We start from the raw sequence: 22,658 nt of genomic DNA, 5'->3' as shown, positions 1-22,658 counted from the left end.
AGTGTTGTTAACATTTAGCCGGGTGATGGAAAAAGTGTATTAATTTGCCCAAGCAACTGTCTCTAAAGCAGCTTATAAATAGCCCTGTGCATTAATTCAAAGTGAAATGTCAATGTTTCATAATTTATGATATTATGCTGAGATTAAGCTTCAATAGCTCACTACGGGTTCAGTTAATATCAGGTCTAAAACTTGCCTTCCTGTCTCCTGAACCTTGAATCTTTGGGAAAACCTTTCTTTTCTGCTTGGATTTATATTTATTTATACTATCTGAATTATTTATGATAGTTTCAATGCAATTTACTGAGTTAAGAGAATGTGAAATACTCTGTTGTCACAGTGGTTTACTAACATCTTCTTGAATCTGATTGTCTTGGCAGGAAAATGAGGAGAAATTCCTGCTTCTCAGGATATGATAATCTAAAAGCTGTTTCCTGGTCTCTATCTGTAGAGCATGCTGACACTATTAATCAGACATAGAATTATAGAATCATAAAATTGTCAGGGTTGGAAGAAACCTTTAAGATCATCAAGTCAATTGTCAAACCAGCAGTACCAGTGCAACCCCTGTACCACTAAACTACCACCCAGTGCCAGATCCAGATGCCATTTAAGCACCTCCAGGGATGGTGACTCCACCACCTCCCCGGGCACCCTTTCAGTAAAAGGTTTTTTTCTAATATCTAATCTGAACCTCCCCTGTTTCAGCCTAAGGCCATTTCCTCTAGTCCTCTCATGATAAAAGAGACCAGGTTCCTCCTCACCACAACCTCCTTCCAGGTAGCTGTGGAGAATGAGCAGATCCCCCCCAGGTCCTGAGAGTAATCACGTCACCACCTTTCCAATACATCATATAATGGAATGCTTTGATTAGAAAGGACCCTTAAAGACCATCTAGTTCCGGTGCCACTGCCATGGGCACCTTCCACCAGAGCACAGAGAGAGCCTCATCCAACCTGTCCTTGAACACTTTCAGTGACATCCAAAACTTCTCTGGGCAACAGTACCAGTGTCTCACTGCCCTCAGAGTACAGAATTTATTTAACCTGCTCTGAATCATCTTTCACAATAGCGTACATTTTACTGAACCTGACAGATACACAACTATAAAATGGTGACACAGGAGACAATATGAGTCTTTCTGCCCCAGTTATTCCTTAAGCATAATTTGAGAAATGCTCACCTCCTCGAGGAAAAAAAAAAGATAATGAGATTGTTATAGACGAACAAAAATGTTATATACATGCAAAATGGTCTTGTTAATCAACAGAGCTCACTCCCTGCTGGAGGAAGCTCCAGAAGAACAACAGAAATCATTACCATGCTGGTAGGATTGATTAATTAGGAAAACAGCTTCTACTAATACTCATTAGCATTTATACATTGTAAAATCCACTAAATATATGTGTAAATAACTTTCCTAAAGTGACAACTAAAGGTGCCTGAAGGGTGCCACATGATGTTGTTTTCTGCTTGTGTGGGTTTTGCATCGCAAGAAACGTTTCTGCATTGGCTAAAAAAACCTGTGAGAGGGAGCTGGAATAGGAAGAGACCACTCGGAAGGCACATTCTGAGACATGAGACAGGTTTGACATAAGAGCACACGAAAGCTGTATGCCAGGACACATTTTAATGTCACCAGACAGGGAAGAGTGGAATATAGGAATAAATCCAGGGTGCTGCTACCAGGCAAAGTGTAGGTAAGGACTACACAGCCCCTTTAGGGCCTCAGAAAAACACAGTGAGGAGCAGGATCATCTCCCCCTCCCTGACTAACAATTGGACATGCTCTGGTTCCGTTTGAGGAATGGGGTAGCAAAAGCAGACACACTCAGAAAGCATCTGTGTTGGCCCAGATGCTATCTGTTAGTGCCTTTTGTTTCACAGTATGAATTTCTGTGTAGAGGACTTTCAAATAATGTGGTTTAAATTTAGAAAGTGACCATTCAGTTATCAGTGCAGTTGAAAATTATAATGAATTGAAGCCCAATAACTCCAACATACTGGTCAAAAGATGATTATCTGTGTAATGTGTGTTTTCTGGAGTTTATGTGCAATTATCAAGCACTATTTTTAGTCTGGGTTTCAGGAGAGTTGTGTTTAGTTCTTGGCTCTGCCACAGACTTCCTGCATGACCTTGGGCAAATCGGTTTCTTTCTCAGTGCCATCTGCAGCATAATACACTTTCCTCCCACTCTAAATTTGTCTTGTTGATGTGGATTATGGGCCTTTTGGAATAGGACATCTCCTTGCTGCGCTCATTTAGTGAGTGGCACAGTGAGGTTCTGAACTTGTGACTTCCAAATAGCTTTTTAATGCATCAAGATCACCTTGCATGACCAGGTGGTGGGTATAAAATCATTAGCTGTATTGTAGATTTCAGACAAAGCTGGGTTTTGCTACATGCTTCCATTGTAGAACTTTTTATTTCAGCTGCTAAATTTTACAAGACGTTTTTGTATTTATTTTCCTTCTCCTTTTTCACAGTGTAGCCCATGCCCTCCTCCTTTGTGGTTATTACCCTGGTCTCTGTGATTAGTGTGGAGCTGCTGGTTGGTTTGCTTACTTGTTTTTTCACCTTCACTCTAAATTACAGCAGCAAATTGCCCGGGGCATGAGTGTTTTATGGAACCAGTCACAGGCGCTATGCTGCCGGTCCTCACAGGGACCTTCTTACCTGTACCTGGCTTTAGCAGTTGTGACCTGCAGCCCAGTGGGAGGCATGGACAGAGTGAGAGAGCAGCAGACTAGAAAGCAAACAAAAGTAGCTGTATTTGAAAGCTCTTGCAGAGCAGGGAACAGCTGAAGGTAGACATTACTGAAAAAAAAAAAAAAAAAAAGGAAAAATATGTTCAAGTGATCCCTCTCTTTTTCTCTCGAATGAGATACCTGAGCAAGCAGGGGCCTGGGCTCTACTGCTAGTGAAGGAAACAAACTGAACAGATGATCAAACAGGTGCCTCATCACAACATCCTATTAAAACAGGCAGAGTGAAAACTCGGATATCAACTCACAAGCGCAGAAGGCACTAAATATATTTCCTCCCTACTAAAGCTAAGGGACCAGCTCTTTGGACAGGTGTAGCTTTCGCAGCAGAATCACAGGCTCTTACAGACCCCTGGCTCAGCCTCCCACCTGCGCTCACAGGCAGGTTGCGATCGGGCTGCCTCTCACCCGGGCCAGCCGTGCCGGAGGGGACCGGGCTGGCGCCTCTCAGCGCGGGGCGAGGCTCCCGGCAGGGCTCGGGGTGCAGGTGCCGGGGCGGCCGCCGCTGAGCGCGGAGCCGGCACTGCCCGCCCGGCGGCAGGAGCGGAGCGGGGACCCCGAGGGCAGCGCAGGACACGGGGCGCCGCGGCGCCCTGCCCGGAGCGCACGACCTTGGGCGAGTTCCCTGGAGGACAGACATTCCACGAGCGCCTCCTGGACCTCCCGTGGGCCGGCTCGGGGCGGCGGGAGCCCCGCGGCGGGCGGGGCCGGGCTGGGGCCGGGGCGGGCGGCGGCGGCGCGGTCCCTCCCCGCGGGCGGGAGGCGGGCGCGGGCCGCGCTCCCGGCAGGCTGCGCTGGGCTCGGCGCGGCGCCGGCCGGGGAGCGCCCCGCTCCTCTCCTTCCCTGCTTCTCGCCACAGCCCGGCGGCGCCCAGGCGGCATGGACACCCAGCGCGGGAGGCCGCGGGACAGCGCCCGGAGCTGAGCCGGCCGGTGCGTACCCGCCTGGGGCTCGGGGAGGGGCGCGGAGGAGATGGCGGAGAAACTTTCCGCCGGGCAAACTCGGGGTTCGCGGGGGCTCGGGCGGCTACGGCCGCGACTCGGGGAAACTTCTGCCTTGGGGACTCCGCCGCGGCAGCGTCCCTGTGCTGTGCCCGTGTCCCGCTCCCATCGCCGCGCCGCTCCCTGCCTGCGGCCGGTCCCGCTCCCGCTCTGCCCGCAAGGTGCAGCAGTGGGCGGCTGCCCCGGGTGCGCTTCCCGCTTCGCGCCGGGGCTTAGCTCGCCAGCAGGCGAGAGCTGGCTTCTCGTGTTCTAAAAATTTCCTCGCCGCCTTTGAAGTGCTTTTATTTTGTAGTTTTTTTGGTGGTGGTGGGTTTTTTTTTTCTTCTTTTTTTTTGTTTTAAACTTGTGTCAGCTAGGGCGAGGGGCTGTGCGTGTCTGTCGCTGCTCTTCAGCTGCAGTTGCTCTTGGCTGAGCCTGGGGACTGGCTGCAGCTGCTTGGGCTGGGGAGAGACGGGTGTTACCGGAGGACCTGCCTGTTATATCTGTCTGTCTCTCTGTCTGACCATCTATTTTTTTACTCAATGTTTTTAGGAGGGAGGGCTCGCTTTGCCTTCCCGTTCGCAGGCTCCGGGGCCGAGGCGCTGGCTGGAGCGGGGGGAGGGCTCTGTCCGGGACAGCGGGGACAGCAGCCGTGTCCCCTGCTCCCTGCCGGGCTTTGCTGCGGGGTCCCGTCCCCTGCGCGTCCCTGAGCTCGGACCGCGTGTGGGTGTGTGTCCGTGTCCGGGTGTGTGTGCAAGGGCTGGCGTGTGCACCCCTGGGATGGGAGCCTGCTCCGGATGGCGATGGGTTAAACTGGTGCTCCCAGCTCTAACTTCTGCTATTAAAGGAAGTAATCTAGCCTCTCCTACCCACTTTTTGAATCCGACTGGATTACTTGCAGGAGGAAAAGAGCCGCAGTGCCCCAAGGAATGCATCAGTGGGTGTCTTTTACCTTTTAATTTTTTTTTTATTACTATTTTTCATGGTGGCTTAGTGTCCTTGCTTTGTTGTCAAGAGGATTAAGCGTTGCCGAGTGTCCTTACTCCCAAATTCAATTAAAATATATACAAATACATGGGATGTAGAGGGAGGTCAGCACTGGCGTCCTGGCAGAGGCACTAAAGCATCAAGTTTAGTTAAAAGGAAGGGATTCGAGGAAATGAATGCTTCTGTTCACAGCCGTTTGCTTTCCCTTTGCAGTGCTGTCAGACAGCTTAGAGAGGTGAATCTTTTGATCAGGGTTTGTGTGTTCCTATCCAACTTCTGTCCAACAGAAAGAAAGAAAAAGTCCTCTCCACAGGCACAGGTGTTGTAACTTATCTCTCATTTACCAAATGCTTTATGAAATTTAGTTTGAGTCTTCAGCAAAGGAATTAAAAATCAGGAGAGGATGAACTTTGAGGAATGCAGAGGAGAGTTGCAGCACCATTCTACTTGCTGTCTGCGTGCTCTGCTTCCACTGAGGATTTATTCGTGGTCTGGAGCAGTTGTGGGAGGACATAAGCATTAGCTGGGAAAGCAGAATAAGGCAGAATAGCCTGGCTAGTACTTGTCTGTCTCTTCCTGCTGACATTCAGAGGGCTGCTCCTTCAAGTTAAAAAATATTTCCTTTTGTTGCTTGGAGAGGACTTGATGGTGGGTGCAGGGAGAGAAGGAGTGTTCTTCTCTAGCTTGCTGTTGCAGAGTGTTCCTGAGAAAGAGCTTACAGGTGTGATCGTTGTGTTCCAAAAAACACTAGAGCTGTGTTGAGAGAGCCAGATAGGAGAGACAGTGTACTGCAGGACTGCAAACTATAGATATCCCTCTGTCTGATCCTTTGGTGGTGCTAGTGTTGTAGAAAATCAGCAGGTTGGCAGTGCTTGTCTTGATGCAGTAAACCGTAGTTTTATTTACTTTTGTTCCTGTTTATTTTTAAGCTTGATTCTTAACAAAGCATCTCTTGGCATTGTAATGACTGTGCTCCATACCTGCATGCCGACAGTGTGTAGGATGGTTCCTGACCTGTATGTTACATTACTGTGCTGTTATCCTGTGTGCTGGACAGGGATGGGGTATAGCCCCCCTCCTGCTCCTGCAGTTTCCCTAAATTGCTGGCTTGCTTTGTTTCTCACACGAGGGACTTCTGTTTCACTGGGTTACGTTGTCGTGGCTCCTGCCATGTTGCACTACTGTGACCTGATGTACTCTGGTTGATGGATTCTGTCACATACAATGAAAGGAACAATTAGGAGGCAGTTAGGGTGTTTAGCCATTGCTTGTTAGGAGCAGTTGGTAGGTGCTGTTCCACTACAGATCTATTTCTGTGTTGAGTTCTAAAATGTCTTGCGACACATGCCGACTGCAGTCATACAGCTTGTATTTACAGGCAGGTTTTTGTGAAGGACAGAAAGTTGGTTAGGATAAGGTTTGTTTTAGAATGATGTGCCAGTGTGAAACATCATGCTTCTGCATACAGGTCTGAATCTCTTACAGTTCAGCAGTGTCTTCAATTTCCTAACCATTTGAGAAGTATTTGCTTGCTTATGTGAAGGGTTTCATGACTTCTGCATAATACAAAAGCTCTTGGCACTGTTAAGACCCTTATTGTGCCGGCTGGAAGTTCCAAGGCAGAATGGGCAGGGACTCAGAATTGCTACGACAGAGGTGAAATCCTGGCTGTGCTGACTTCACTGGGAGTTTTGCCATAGATGACAGTGGGCAAAACTTCAGTCCAGAAGTGGTTCTCCCTTCTTGTTGGTAATCCTGGTGTGTTCTCTGGGGATGCTTTGCTTTTCTGTTGCCACCCAGACTGAATCTGTGAGGCAGAAAAGACAGAAGTCTCTTAGGATGTCATGCTGTGCCTTTCACAAGCACAGCATTCTTGGGAAGGAAATCAGGGCAGATAGGAATGGAAACAAAACCCCAAATGTGGACACATGCTGACTGTCTTGCTGCTTGTGTCCCGAGTCATTCCCAGGAACATGGATCAAGAACTCTGAACTGAGCACAATTAGCTTCTTGAAACTGCAGAGGAGGGATCTGTCAATGCCTGCAGCCAGTGCATCTCCCAGTCCCTGCTTCTGCATTTGCAAATTATCGGTTTAGTGACAGACATTCAATATGTGAAGCAACAGTACATTCATTAATTCAACCCTACTTAGCCTGTGCAGACTGAGTGAATTTTCTGTATGTATGTGATCTAGTGAGTTATTCTCAGAGACACTTCATATATCCAAAATCTACATAAATTTATATGTTACATGACAGTGACAAATAGGAAGTGTTTGCCACTTTTTTCCACAACTTGAAAGGTATGTGGTACAGAATATGCATTTAATCAGTGCTGATTGAAAGCTAGTCCAGGTCATGGCTATGTAATAAAACTGATAGTCACAGCAAGAATGTGTTACTTCAGTTTATTATATTCAGTGGAATAGAATAGGGTTTTTTAATATATAACAAAAATGTTGACTGGGATTGAGGTATTTGAATCTGTTTGATTTTTTTTTTCTAGTGGAAACACTGTGGTGTCTGCAATTCCAGTGTAGACAGCTTTCTTTGACAGTGAATTCTTCTACCTTGCATTTATGCCAGACTTTCAGGTATTTTGCTCCTGTATGATGATGAAAGAAATGAAAATGTAAACTAATGTGAAACTGAGTAGCCCATTTTGCATGTGCATCCTTACTTTAACAGACTTAAATAAGGAGAATATGTTGAACATTTATAAATTATACCTTGTTAATGTCTCTTGGCTTGTTTGCTATGAGGATTTATGTGCATCTAAAACAAAGCAGTACTAATTCTTATTTACTTTATGTAAGTGCACAGGCCTCATTTTGTTCCAGTATAAAAAATTATAGATGTCATAAAAGGCATTGTGTTAGACCCTGAAGTCCTATGAGTGGTTAACATCTGGATGTGTGTATTAATGCAGATAAGTTTTGGGAACTGTTAGTACTGTCAGGATGCAAAAGATGGCAGTGCTGTGAAGAGGGATCTGAGCAAACCCTGCTGGGCTGTTGTTCAAACCTCTGCTCTGGGATCTGCATGGACTTCCCGCTTCTGGGTTTGTGGTTTGATTTATTTTTTTAACATAAGTGCAAATCAAAGAGTTGATGAAGTTGATGATAACCATCATTTTATCTTTGCTCTGTTTCTAAGCCCTAAGTAATGTATTGTCTTCAGTGCTTGAACTTGAAGGCTGAGCTGGAGACAGGACTTGCTGGGTGCTGGACTGTGTATCAAGTGATGCAGTGAGAGAGATGTTCTTAGCTTGCTTGTTTTTCTTAACTTCTTGTGCAGTGCTACAGGCTGGGGGAAGAGTGGCTTGAAAGCTTCCCAGTGGAAAAGGATGTGGGGGTGCTGGTCAGCAGTGGCTGAACATGAGTCAGGGTGAGGCCACTGGCATCCTGGCCTGGGTCAGCACTGGTGTGGCAGCAGGAGCAGGACAGTGACTGTCCCCCTGTACTCAGCACTGGTGAGGCCACACCTCAAGTGCTGTGTCCAGCTCTGGGTCCCTCACTACCACAAACACATTGAGGGGCTGGAGCACATCCAGAGAATGGCAAAAGGCCTGGGAAGGTGTCTGGAGCACAAGTTTGGTGAGGAGCTGCTGAGGGAGCTGGGGGTGTTTAGCCTGGAGAAAAGGAGTCCTGGGGGGACCTGATCACTCTCATGACTGCTTGAAAGGAATGTGTAACTAGTGGAGAACCATCTCTTCTACAATGTAGAAAGCCGTAGGACAGGAAGAAATGGTGTCAAGGTATGTCAGGGGATATTTAGATTGGATATTAGGAAAAATTGGCTCATTGAAAGGGCTGTCAATCATGGCAAGAGGCTGCCAAGGGAAGTGTCACCATCCCTGGAGGGGATTTAAAGGTTGTGTAGATGTAGACTTAGGGACATGGTTTAGTGGTGGACTTGGTGCTGCGGGGTTAATGGTTGGACAGGATGATATTAGAGGTATTTTCCAACATAAATGATTCTATGATTCTATACAAAACTACAAAATATAGGGGTTTTTGGGTGAAATTTGTGTTGCATTGGATTAGTAGCAGTGCTGCCACTGATATGAAAACTTCCTGATTTCTCTCTTTTTTTCTTGAAAGAATCAAGAGCAGACCTTGAGTAGGGTTGCAGGGATGTGCAGAGATGTAGGGTTTTGTGTTGGAAAATTCCCCATTGTCTTATCGAGCTGTTGTTGATTTTGCTGCTGTTCTTGGTGTATGAGCCTGGTTACCATAATAATTATACCTAAATATGTCTGTGCCTGTACTGCCTGTCATCCACAGTAAATCAAAGGCATGGACCCTGCAGGCACTTAAAGCAAGTTAACACAAATGAAAAACACCAGTGGCTTTGCCTGGGAGAAAACAATATTTTATTTCTTTCTCCTAGATGATGACACTACTAATTGTGTGGCTTCCAATGTGTGAGTGTAACTTCCTTTGACATCAGTGCATGTTGGCTTGGTCATTACACATGTGCCAGCACAGTGCAGCCCCTGCTGCAGGGCTTCACTGGTGCTTTCCCTCTGTTCCTGCAGTGTCCACAGCTCTATCCCTTGCCTGCGGAGCTGCTCTGAGAAATGTGGCAATATGTGGGGTGGCTTCTCTGGACTCAAATCCTCCTTCCTTTTCTACTATCTAAGCTGATTTCTCCCCTTTTTTTAATGCATCCCTGATTAAAAAAAAATTAAAATGAGTTTATCAGACCATCTTGAGATGTTCTGGGCTTTCTAGGCAGGTAGCCATCAAGAGGCTGAGTTAGGCCACTTCTGTCTTCAGTGGAGCTGGTGGTGGGATTTAATTCCTGTAGTAGGAATTGCTTTTGTGGCATTCAGAGCTCTTGAAATCCTACCCTGCAACATTTCCAGCTTCTTAGCTTGGTCCTGTAGAGCATCTGGGTAGAGGGAAATCTTTTTGAAGACTTCCTGTAGTGCTGGTGAGAAATCGTCTGTCACCAGCACTGGAAATGCACCAGAAACACAACTTGTTTCTGCTTGCACTGTGCAAACCAGCCATAAATAACATTTCTTCCATGTCTTTGCAGACTTCAAAGAGTCTTCCAGCTGTTGCAGGAAGCCTAGTGAGAGAAGGTAGCTGCAAGTTTAATTGTAGCTTCAGGACTTTAGCTCAATCAAAATCCAAACAATCTGTTAAAAATTACAGACACTTGAATGTTGTCAAAGGTTAAAAGTGAGCTCTCTTCACAACAGCTATTAATGATTTAAATCTAAAAATAAAGGAGCTTTTTAATATTCCTAAATAACATTGAACATAGATGATTTTTGCCTTTGAACCATCTGAGCCTGTTGCATGATTGTGCAGGTTATATTTCTTGGTAGGTGCCTATAATGACATAATAAATGTCAGTTTTGCTATCAGATGTGTAGCGCTAGTATCTTCTTAATATTAAACGTGATTATGTCCCACATGACTTAAACAAATCATGGCACCCAGAGTCTTAAGAGGATGCCTTTGTATTCTGTTACAGGGTGAATTTTTTGGATGACTCCTCACATTTCATGGAATCCTAAAATAGTTTGGGTTGGAAGGGACCTTAAAGATTAGGTAGTTCCAACTCTCCTACCATGGGCATGGTAGGAGACACGTTCCACTAGATCCTGTCGCTCAAAGCCCTATCCAGCATGGCCTTGAACACTGCCGGGGATGAAGTAGCTACAGCTTTGCTGGGTAATCTATTTCAGTGCCTCACCACCCTCACAGTAAATAACTTCTACCTAAATATCGAATCTAAACCTGACTGCTTTCAGTTTTAAGACATTACCTCTTATTCTATCACTACATGCCCTTGAAAAATATTCACTGCTTTACCTATGGAATCTTTTCTTGTTGCCCTTTGCATCCCTGGCCAGAATTAATTCTATTTGTTTGTTGGCTTTCCTAACCTGCTGCCTGTTTGCTCAGACAGTCTCTCAGTATTTCTTTCAGGCTGTCTGTCCTGCCATTCTCTGGAAGCTTTCTTTTTGTGTTTGAATTTGTCCAGGAGCTTCTTGTCTATCCATGTGTTCATATTAAGTAAATCTTAATAATTTTGAGATGTGCATGTGTGGGGTGGGTTTGGTTAGGTTGGTTGTTCAGGTTTGGTTATTGGATTTTTTTTGAAAGCTGGTGTTGGAAAGTCTTTCATTCATCCTCTGTGTGGTGATTAGGTAATGGCAGCTCTTGCTGCAGTCCAGGTGAGTGAAGTCACCGCTTGCATGGCTGCATCTTTGTGGTGTGATTGCATGTGAGGTAGAGTTGTCAGCTTGTGTTGGGATGACCTAGCTTTATGGATTTCTGCTGTAGTGCAGTGATAGATACACTGGTAGTCAATAAACTCAGAGCTGAGGTTTTACATGGACATTTTTTTCCCAGAGGTTTGCTGTGTTATTTTGTTAGTCAAAATTGAGACACCACTATTCACTGCTAGGATTTTCAAGGAAGCATAATTTCTGGTTTCATTTAGAGAAGACCAACCTTTTTCTTTGTTCTTGCACTTCGTAAAAAAAAAAAAAAAGTGTTGCTTCTGCTTTGCCCTTGGTAGAGGGTGTTCATAATATTATAGTAGTTCAAACCTACACAAGTCTGCACTATCCAGAAGGAAGTGTTCCTCTGGCAGAGAAGCTAGAGGACTGGGTTGAACAACAGCAGGAGTAATTGTTACTATTGTTATTTTAAGCTGGAGGTTTTCATTTAGGGCCTGGATGCAAACAGAGTGAAAAGGCAAATGTTGGTTTCCAGTAGCCAAAGCCTTCCATGGTGTCAGATACTGAATAGATGGAGACATTGTGATGGTGAAGCCTCTTGACACTTCTGCCACTTGCCTGGACCCAGGGGGCTGAATAATTCTAGATTTTTGTGAGTCTTCAGGGAGCATACTGGTTTTAAAGTCTTACTGTTGACCTTCCATGTCTGAACACAGTTGTCTCCAAAAGATGTGTGAGCTTTGGGTCACCTCTGGTGCATTGGACGAGGCTGTGCCAGCCTGCCTTGCTGCCCCGTGCAGGCTGCTGGCTCGCTTCCCTTGGCTCTGCATGGCAGCATCTGTTTGGGAGGTTCTTTACCCAGCACGTTTGGTGCAGGGAATATTTCAAGATGCCCACGAGGCTCCTTTGGTGTGCATGTGTAAAAACCATGGTGATTCAGATCATTAGGACTGTCAGCATATTTTCTGTGTGCTTTTTCAGCCATGTCGTGAGGTCAGGAGTAAGTGGTGAGGCACGTGTGCTGCTGTGGGGGCTTTGAGGATTGACCTTTGCCAATCTGTGATGCATCTGTTTGGCTGTGGTTTGTCTTTGGGTGAATTGACACGGTGAGGTGTAGCTGGACTCGTGCTGGGCCCTGCTCCTCTGAGCTTGCACAGTGCATGCTTGAGTTCTGCTTTGGAATAAACCAGCAGATCACACTGACAGCGAGAGCCTGAAGGGCCCTACTGGAAGTTAAGCCACTGGTGATTCCCTATGGATTATCATGGTGTAGGGAAAAGACCTGCATACCATGTTAAAGCAGCAGGATGCAGAGTTCTGTTCCTTTCTCTCGCTTCCTCAGCTGTTTTGAGGAGCTGCATTCTGAAACACCCTTCCAAGAGCTGTTTCTCTCTGCAGTGGTTTAGTGACAGCTGAAATGATTCTTGAACATTAACAAATATCAGCTGATCCACAGCTGACTTGTTCACGTATAGATTGTGTGTATGGAAAGACTAAGGAAAAAGTGTAAGGGAGAAGATTGCAAGGTAAGTAAAGAGTGAGTAGAATGTAGAATGCCCGTGTCTGGGCATGGGTTAATGGATGTGGAGGAGTAAAGGGTGAGGAAGAGAACAGTGGGAGGATACATTTTTCTGATGGTGGTGACTCAGTAAAGGAACCTGGAGGTTTTGGGGTCCTGGACCTGGGGTACCTGGCTGGGGAATGAGAAGAAGGTGAAAGATGGATACGGAACTGCAGCTATATTAGCCTTTTACTGGCTTTTTTTTTTTTTTTAACTGTCTTAAATACCTGAGATTTTCAGCATGGCTAGAACAACATAGCTGATGTCTTTGTTTGGTGTTCTTAGACTGACAAGCCTAAAATGGGCTTTCAGATTTAGTTTTTCATTATCTAACCACATGCAGGTGGAAAATGTGTCTGAACATAGATTCTGAGAGACAGTCATGTACAAAGGATCTGGCTGAGATTGAATCAAATTTGACTTCTCAAAATTGGGTAACTTTGGGAATGCTTCATCCCTTACATTACTGGTTTGTTGTTTTGTATGTAAAAATGAAGATGATAGTAATAATAAAAGCAGTGTTTCTTCCTGTTCCCAGAAACTTTAACTAAGGCATTACTGTGGTAGGCACGAGCTAAAAAAAATGTATTTTTTTGAAGAAATTCACATCACTTTTCTCACTAATTCTTCGGAGTGATTTCCTTTTGGCTTCCCAGTTGCTGTGATGCACAACTTCTCAATGCAAGTTTAAGATGAATTTAGCATTCCATGACTCCAGCGATGTAACAGTCTGTCACAGCTTGCAGTGTATGCCCTGCAAAGAAGTCACCTGCAGTGTGGACCGGCCTGGCTCACATCCACATTAAGAAGGTCTTGGCAAAAGAAGGAAAATTGAAGTATCCTGCAGTGATCCTTTGTGCATATAATTTGCCTTTCTCACTTTTGTTGCTTTTTATCTACTGTGTGCTCTTCTCCCATGCCCTGCTGGGGTGAGACCATACCAGTTCTACGTACCAATGCAAAAGAGAGCTTAGCCTTTTACTTTAAAAGTAATTTTTCTCCTGATTGATGTGTTGCTGGAGCTGTAGGAGCATTGTTACCTGCTTCCATATGTCAACCCTGCATCTTGAGGATTGTTCACATGTTGCCTCTGGGACCAAAACTGCAGCAGGAGGTGAAGCCCTCTCCTGAGCTGGTGAACCCAGGTGCATGTGCTGGTGGCTGGTGCTCCTGAGCAGCACAGCAGGCAGGCTGGGCTGGGAGCTTGTCATGGCCACAGAGCATGCTGTGCTCACGGCCATCCTCACAGATGCCCTTCAGGGGTTGTGGGGAGAGATGCACTGGCTCTAATAGGAGTCATTAAGCAGAAATTATGTAGGTCATTACGCTGTGTGGAGTGGGAGTTCTTGTGCAGTGTGTGTATACGGTGAGGATTGTGGCTGTTATTGTGGTATGTCCTTACTGCATTTAAATAATGTTGCTCTTACTTCTTTTTAAAGTTGTTCCTAATAGGATTGTCCACCTTCAGGGTGCACTTTATGCGTGGGCTGTCTTCATTGTACTGATGGTGTAACCGTATTTGTTGCTGAAGGTCAGCAGAAGTCCTGGTTTCTGCTGTCCTCTTGGTTAAGTAATGCTTGGCAGTTTTGGAGTAATTTTCCATCCACCAGAGTGAGACTGAGGTTAGAATCTGATTGTTTGGATTTCAGACAAAAGGAATAGTGACTTCTCATGAATGTTCGTTTCCTTGCCAGTAGAGACTGGATGACTTAATCTCTTCATATATCTACATGTTGATCAAGTTTCACACCAAAATATCCAGGGCTAACTATAACAAATATTTAAAAATATAAGCCTGGGTTGTAATTGAAAACCTTTCTTGGTTATACAGTTCTGAGTGTAATGAAATGACAGCTCATGGCTGGATTTTTAGGATAGCTTTATCTGCAGTAATACTCAGCTCTGGGTCTATCAAAACAGCCTTCTAAAGCCAGAGCTGCCTGTGGCATGGCATTTGCTCAAATATGCCTTAATAAAGTCAGTGCCAGCTTTCCTATCCAAAGGAAAAATGAAGTCTTTGAGTGTATCTACTTTTCATATACCTGCTAGGAAGTCCTAGGGCTGAGATTCTGTGGAAATGGCAAAGTTGGATTAATTCTGGGTGTGTTTCCTGAGGGGAGATGTGGCTGGTTGGTTTGCTCTTTCCTTCCTTGCTTTGGGCAGTAAGCATAAGGCTGAAGCTGATGTCATGGGTGGAGATGGGAGCAGGGCGTTTTGCGGAGTGCTTGCTGAGCACCTGCTGTTTACAGAGCAGGGCTTTTAAACCAACCACCATGCAGAGTTGCATGCCATCCCTTGCAAACAGAGGTACTTCAGACTGCTTATTCCTGCAGGTCAACCCCAGGTGATGTTGGAGGAATCAGGTGGCTGTTGAGGTCTAGATGCAGAAATGCTGTAGACTGAACTCATCTCGTCTTTGCTCTTGCCAGCAGGAGCACTTCATTTGCAGTAGTGTTATTTTATCATGAGCCAAACAAAACCACAAAATTAAGCTAAAAACACTCCAGACTGTGTTTTAAAGGTATCAATCAGTCGGTTAATTTAAAAGAAAAACCTTTTTTCTAGCTTGCTTTCCTGTACTGATTCCTTTTTAACTCTTAATTAGGTCATTGGGACAAAACCAGGAATGAGGTGTATATGGGGTTTGCCACCACTTACAAAACCAGTAACTCTTTTATTGCTGAGAGTGTGGACGCTGAGTTGGAGCAGACTTCATTGCTGGCTGTGCTGTGAACATATAAAGGATTGGGATCTTTTATAATATCCAGACTTTGAAATCTGCCCTGAAATACTCACTTAGTGGTTACGGAATGAAGAAATAAGTCTGCAGACCAACAGTCCCTCCAAAAGAAACCATTTTACCATCCTTGTTCCCATGTGCCCATGTTTTTTCCACTGAAAAAAGAAACTGAAGGGAAAAGTGGAAACTCTGAAACTCTGACACGTTAGGGGATATTTCTCAAATTCATTTGGAGAGAAGTGTTATTGCCTATTACCTTCAAGTCTTGCATTGTCTTATATTGTACAAGTCTGCAGAATCTGTGGGGTCAAGATTTCAGTGCTGATGTTAGCTTGTCTCATTCCTAGCAACAAGTACCAAAGCTCTGTCTCCTAGGAAGGGGTTAGTGCCAAGCCCTCATGCTCCATTTAAATGGACAGACCCGTGCTCCAGCTGCAGTAGTAGTAGTACTGCACAGACTACACAGGGATCCTGATTTGTTCTAGAGATTGCTGTCTTTAATGAGTTCCCAGAAAATATCTGCTATATCTTGGTATTTAGTGTTGCGTAAGATGAGCCTTTAGAAGGAGGGAGGTGATGGAGCAGTTCAACAGGAATGACTGATAACAAGTGAAAATGCTGCTAGGCAGCCCTGAGCTGCTGCTATCTGGTATGGTCTCACTGGTCATCCCAGCCAGCCCCTTCTGGAGCTTGTGTCTGCTTTGTGGAGACGCAGCTCCAGCCCACAAACCTGTAGGTTTTTTCACTGATACATATCAAAAAGCTTTACAAGTTAGGGCAAGATCCTGACCTGCTCCCATTTCAGAAATTAAGGAATCAAGACAGAGGTAGGTGAACTGACTTGCTCCATGGCCTCACAAGTACTAGAGGTTGAGTGAGATCTGGGACCCAGCTGTCCTCAGATTTTTGATGAGCAGAAGACTATGCTCAGCAATTCTGCCCAAGAGGAAAAAGACACATGAGCTTGATCTAGCACTGCAGTTAGGGCACTGTGCACGTTGATTTAACTTCAGGTTTTCCCTCCTACTTTTCCCTTTCCTATATGAGACTACTGAGAGCAGCATTGAAGTTGTATTTTTCTAAAGAAGACTGGTTCAGATATTGAGGTAGTCAAATATCACTCATGAGCTGCGGTTTGTCCGAGTCCTGGGAACTGATGCCCTCCCCGCCAAAGAAGACAGGTCTCCTGGCCTCCTTATCATCAGCAGAGCTAGAGATAAAGGAATTCCATGCATGAAAGGTCACCCCAGCTTAGTAACACAGCCTCTCTCTATGGTTAATGATAAGCACTTCCAGGTGGGTTTCATTCCTTCCTTCCCATGTATCTGGCCAGGAACTTGGGGTGGGTGGTTCATGCTGCTAACATTGATTACCGTGGCAGTGGAGTTGACTAATTTAGATTAGATTCATAAATTTTAGTTGGCTGAATTGGATGAGAAAAATTCCCCAGTTATCATCTTGGGTGAGTTTAGTGACCTCCAGCAGTGCTGCCACACTAGTATCTGTTAGAAAATGGTATTGGTGAGAGAAAAGAATAAAGAAAGATATTTAGGAAAACTAATGAGAGAGACTGTGTTACTACTAGGCTTCTCTTGATTTGAAGATCCAGGATGGTTAGAAATTGCTAATATACTTTCTGTAGATACCTGCTGTTGAGAGCATGAGGGTATGTGGGCATTGTGTTTTGTGGAAGTTCTGGATAAAAGTTTTTGATAGAGGTAAGCACGCTTAACTTACAAAAACTCTATTTGGGAAACAGCAGTTAGGAAGAAGTCAATAGCAGAAATTAAGAGAGGAAATTCTATTAATGCCTTTCTTTTTGGTAGCAAGTAGGTCAGTGAGCTGAAAAGGACCCTAAACAGACTTGCAGTCCTCACACAGTAAGGAAGATGAGATGGCAGTTTAATCAGGGGTTGGTTGCATAAAGCAAAGAGTAGTCAGAATTGCAGAAAATATGTTTTATTTTGGTTGTTGAAAATAAAGATAGAACTTGTGTCAGCCCTGCATTCCCATGCGGAGATATCCAAACCCATTGTCTTTGGGTTTTATGGATGGAGGGACAAAAGCAGATTAATTGAGGCCATGCAAGATTATTGTGTTGCACATGTGATTGCTGACCTTGGTGCGAGGAACTCTCTCTTTTTGTGTCCCATGCCACGGCGTGGGTGGCAGAGGGACTGTGGGACCCCCCTGCTCAGGGCTGCTGTCACAGGGGGTGTGCAGGAGCCGAGGTGCCCTGATTCAGAAAGCCATTTGTGTGATGAGCAAGTGACGACACAATTCCCGCTCCCCAATGAGCGTGAGGGTAAGAGTCCAATTATTTTGTACATAATGAGGAGGTCACTGAAAGAAGGACTGGAGTTTGGCAAGGCAAAATGGGAATGCTCTCTTGCTTCCATTTTGCACTGGGAAGCCTCATTATTTAGTTATGTGATTATGGTTGTAGTTCTGGCTGTTGAGGTTTGCAGTTATTGAAAGGATGGTGTGATTGTCGTGGTATATCTGGGGATCACATAAGGTAGAGTAGGAGAGAGGCTGTGACCATGTAACTTCGCATTTTTTGGAAACATCCTGGGGATGATGGAGGAGTAATTCATGGGTCAGGATATAGACACGTCTATACAAAACGGGATCAAGTCTATTAGTATTAGCCATTACTTATTTTAATTTCTTTAAGGAAGGGAAATTTCAAACCTGTCTTTATGCAGACTGATGTTTATTAAAATGAGGGATTCAAATAATGGCATTTCCATCTAAGAAACTTGAAGCAAGTGGAGGAACTGAACTGGGGATGCGGCGCTGGTGCAATGACAGCAGGTGGGGTGTGCTCTGGTACTGGTGAGCCAGGAATGCTCTGGGACTGGCTGGTGGGTACAAAGCTGCAGCCGTAGACCTGTCAGCACTCTGGGAAGCCAAGTCTGCTGCTTCAGTGGAAAAAATGGTGAGAAATCATGAATGAGCCATTGTTCTGGGAATGCTTTGGAACCTCTGAATCTTTACTTATGTTTGTTCAGTTGCTTTGGCTTGACAGAAAAGGATTTTCAGCCAAATAGGGTTGTTTAGGAACACTTTTGAAATCAAAAGTGCACTTCTCCTATTTTCCATCTCTTCCAAATTTTTTTTTCCATTGTTCAGGCAACAAGGTGGAAAAGAACAAGAGATGGTTGTTGCACCTTGAAACCCTCTAGGTATTCTCCAAACAGTTTAAAAAACTTTCAGAAACTTTAATGAGATGCTTTAATAAAAAATAAGTGTGTGCATGCACAGAAGTAAAAAGCATCCTCATCTAATTTTTCCTCTTTTTATTTTTGTATAAATTTACTTAACACGTAGAGAGGCAGCAAGCTGTGTACCTGTTTAGTTATCACATTAATGAAGCTCTAGGTTGAAAGAAGATGAAGTTATAAAAATGAAGTGCTTCATGGCATTGATTTCTCTAGACGCTAACAAGGCAGAATTTTAGTGCAGATGACAACAAAGTAATGTCTCTGAGGGCTAACATGCCAAATTAAAGAAAATGTAAATAAATTAACTGAGTCATCCTGTTACTTTGCAGGCTAAGGAAGTTATACAGACAGTTTCTGGAGTCTTCTAGAGGTTTGTAAAACTAGTGATGCAGTACCAAAGGCATATGAGATATTAAAATAATTTCTTGGTGTATAACAGGTTTATATTTTGGGAGTTTCTGAGAAGAAATTATTCTTTATTTAATGCGCAGCTGTGTGGTGGAATCAGTTGCAGGAGTAATGAAAGTTAAACATGCTAAATGACTGGGACAAAAAGGGAAGTCCAGTCTTCAAAATATCAAATGAATCCATAGAAGGGTTAGGATACATTAATGAAGGTATAAATTAAATAAATTATTAGAGATGTGGATGTGGCTCTCCTGTCTCCAGAGGGAGGTGGAAGTCTGTCTCTGCCATAGGGTCATGTCTCTGTAGCCCATCCAAGAAGAGATTTTAGGACATCCTCATTGTACAGCTGTCTCTCAAAGTAAACCTGGTATTTTGGAGTGTCATATTTATGTGTCTCAGTGCCTTTGGAAGTATCACAGTGAATTTACAATAAAAGGGAAGTGCCTTTTTCTTCTGTGCTCAGTATCCCTCTTCACTCATGCTTTGTTTTCAGCCTTCCAGCACCAGCCACCTGGAAACATCTCTCATCTGACATGGCATGAGCTTCTTCAGGTGTGGCACTCCTGCATCAGGTCGTTGGGTGTTCCCTGTTGTTAGCATGGAATAATGTTTTTGCAGAACTGTGGATTTCACATGGTAGTGTGCAAATACAAGTGAAAACTGGCCTAATAAAATCTCTAGTGTGAGAGGTAGCTGTCTGAGAGAACTTTTAGCTTTGTTTTAAAATCTAAGCCAAAAATTGAAAGGGAGAAATGCATGGCATGTTAATGAAAAAGAAACGTGTGAAACTGGAATCTGTGATATTGCTGGTTTTACAGCACAGCTCAGAGCTGTGTTTCACTTCAGGAGAAGTCAATCCAATAGATAAAAATCATTGTATTGTATGGTTTGGTGTGGATTTTATTTTGGTGAAGTCCAGGTTGCAGTTAGGCTGGAGTATTCCTTCCTGTGGTGGCTGCATGATTTTGCCTTTCATAGCTTAGCAAGTCAGTGGTTGAAAAGAATTCTGGAATATATTTTGGTTGTTTTTTCTGTCTTGCTTTTTGTACAGTAAAGGTATAACTCATAATTTGTGATCTTATTCAGTCATCTTTGAAATTAATTTTTCAAGAATTTTTTAAGAGATTGAAGGTTTTTCTCTTTGCCTATTTTATAAAAGATATGAAAAAACATGTCACATCTGCCTTTTAAAATTTTCTGCTGGATTATCTTTATTTAGATTTTCTGATTGATTTATTTACTTACTCTTTATTTGTTGTTTATTTTGTTATTTAGAATTTTAGATTGTTTCAGATTTTTTTAGTTTGGATTTTCTGTTGTAGCATCTTCTAAGTTTTTGAGGAGGCAGGGATGTGACTTTGGGATTTTTTTTCCCTGTTTCTGTGGTGGCCTCAGATAAATTCAGATTTTTTTATTACTTTCTGGAAATAGAAATGCAGAGAGATAATACACCTATGGAGAAGTAATATCCGTCTGTATGGAGGTGAGTAGGGAAAATACGTATCCTGCAGAAATAGAATATGTATTAGTTTACATTTCCTTCTGAATTTTGAGCTTTAAGAAGTGATAGGGTGAGCTGTTGTTGCAAGCTTCTGGTTAATCTGATGTTTTTAAGGTCTGTTTTCCACTGCAGTCAGGGAGTCTTGCTCCACATTCAAGTTGCTAATTCTTGACACACAGGATATTTTCCTTCTCATTAAAATGTATTTATTTATTTTGCAGTGAAAATATCTTGCTTAAGATGCTTCTTTTGATCTTTGGTAATGTCACAGAGTCAGTAAGACTGCTAGCATAAAGTGGTGTTTATCTCATTTCGCTTCTGCATCCACTGTTAATTGGACCTGTGTAATATAACCCCATTGCAATAACTGTTTTAGTTTGCCAAGTCTCAATATGATGTCCAAAAAGATGCAGGTAATATTAGTGCTTGGAAATTGCTCCCTGTCTGTAATTGGAAGGCTTCTTCATGTGTTTCTTTGATTTTATTTGCATTTATTGGGTTTTAGGCCCTTTCAGAAATACGGGGAGGGGGAAAAGGTATAGTGAGAAGTACAAAGTTTTTGCAAAAACAATTTTTATTTTTTTTTTTAGCTTGAATTTGTAATATCACTTAGGTTTCTAGGGCAACAACTTCATGTAATGCAGATCAGCAGCTGAAATACTTCTCCTAGCAGCTGTGGAGTGGAGTTAGCAGGACCCACGGTCTGTTCTGCAGCTGATACTGGGAGCTTTGTGGCTGGTGGGATTGTCCCTGAGCTGCCCTTCACAGCTGGTGTCACTGGGGAGCAGCAAGCAGCACTGAGTGACACCTGAGCTGTCCTCAAGAGAGGTGCTAATGTAGGATGCTGCAAGTTCAGGGGGGTGAATAAAACCAGATTTCTTCTACCTCTGGCTCAGGAGGAGCTTTCGGAGTAGGGAGGAGGTGATGAAGTGAGCTTTCTCCAGAAACTTGGATTGCGGAGGAATGTGAAACTTCACAGTTTTCTCCCATCTTGCTCTTGAAAGTTAACACAAGAGATAGGAGTGGGAGACAGTTTTCTGACAGGAGTCCCAGATTCTTCATCCCCAGAAGCTGAAATGGTGACAAGAAGCTGGGTACTCAGCAGAGAGTTACCCGCAAATTTTGTTGACAGAGTTAAATCCTCCAGCAAGCAGGTGTCGGGTAAATGTTTTGATTCCTTGCAGTATATATTTGCATATTTGAAGATTTCTGGTACTTATGACTCATTTTACTTTGCCGAAATTTTAAAAAGAGCAAACTGGCAAGGCCAGTTTTTATGGGATCGCTGTGTAAGGGCTTCAAGATGTATGCCCTGAGCTGGGCATGCTGGGAGGGTGATGTAAACGCAGGTCCTGACCACTGGCATATCATGGATAGCTGTAGTCACACCTCAGGCTGTGCGAGGTGTCTTTGACTGTCATTGTCCCATCGTCCCCAACCCTGAACTCCTGTGCTGAGTCCCTCTTGCCCTCCCCAGCATGGGTGTGGCATTGTGTCCTGCTTCCTGACTGGGGTGGGTGGGTGGTGTTGTCCCAGGTCAGGCTGTAGCAGCAAGCAGCTCTGGCCCTTACAGAATGTCCTATGAAGTGTTGTAGAGCTCTAATAGAAAGTGAGGCTCCATCCGTAGTGACATTTTGTTTATACAGGTTTATTTTCTTCATGCAAATGTGTTGGGGGGTTGGAGGAAGAGAAAGCTTGCTGAGAGAGTAATGCTTGATGCCTTGAAGCATTTTTTCCTTGATGATAAAAAAGCTTTTCCTGTAAACTTTTCGATTTTATCACTTGTCATTTACTGGGCTCATGAAGGGTGGTAATGTGCTCTGTGTAACCTTCTTACATGTATTTTCGTCTGGTATATTAATAGCTTCATTAATACATGAGGAAAAGTAAGTTTCAACTTCCTAGTTGCTGATCAGAACATGAAAGTGGTAATTTTTTTTTCTAAAAATGGTAATTCAAGGTTATGCATGTGCAAAAATAGCTTACAACAAATACTTTTTTCAGCAGGTCTAGCTCATTTTATTGACATATTGTTTTGTAAACTGTGGGTGACTTGCATTGTTCTTAACCAAAATAACTTGCATCAATCTACATAAGAGGGTAATTAATTTGCATTGTGGAAATGATCCAGACATTTTTACTTTACAGTGCTAGACTTGAGAGAGGAAAACTGAAATAACATTTTGGATTTGTAGTTTGTTTTTAAGTTATTCCTCATTTCTGATTGCGCTGGAGAAACCACTGTGACCTTAAATTTGAGCTTGGCATAGCATTGGATGAAAA

General features: G+C 43.8%; 1 protein-coding gene across 1 annotated transcript in view; it reads left to right on the top strand.

Annotated features, from left to right (window-relative positions):
• Positions 1-3,543: 3,543 nt before the first annotated feature.
• Positions 3,544-22,658, top strand: part of FAT3 (FAT atypical cadherin 3) — a 398,570-nt gene continuing 379,455 nt past the window's right edge. Inside the window, exon 1 of the mRNA XM_064409542.1 lies at positions 3,544-3,698. The gene's annotated coding sequence lies outside the window, so the exon portion shown is untranslated. The remainder of the gene's footprint in view (positions 3,699-22,658) is intronic.

Source organism: Passer domesticus, chromosome 2, assembly GCF_036417665.1.
Source record: "Passer domesticus isolate bPasDom1 chromosome 2, bPasDom1.hap1, whole genome shotgun sequence".
NCBI lineage: Eukaryota > Metazoa > Chordata > Aves > Passeriformes > Passeridae > Passer > Passer domesticus.
Note: the sequence above shows the minus strand (reverse complement) of the source record. Positions and strands in the feature narration are given on the sequence as shown.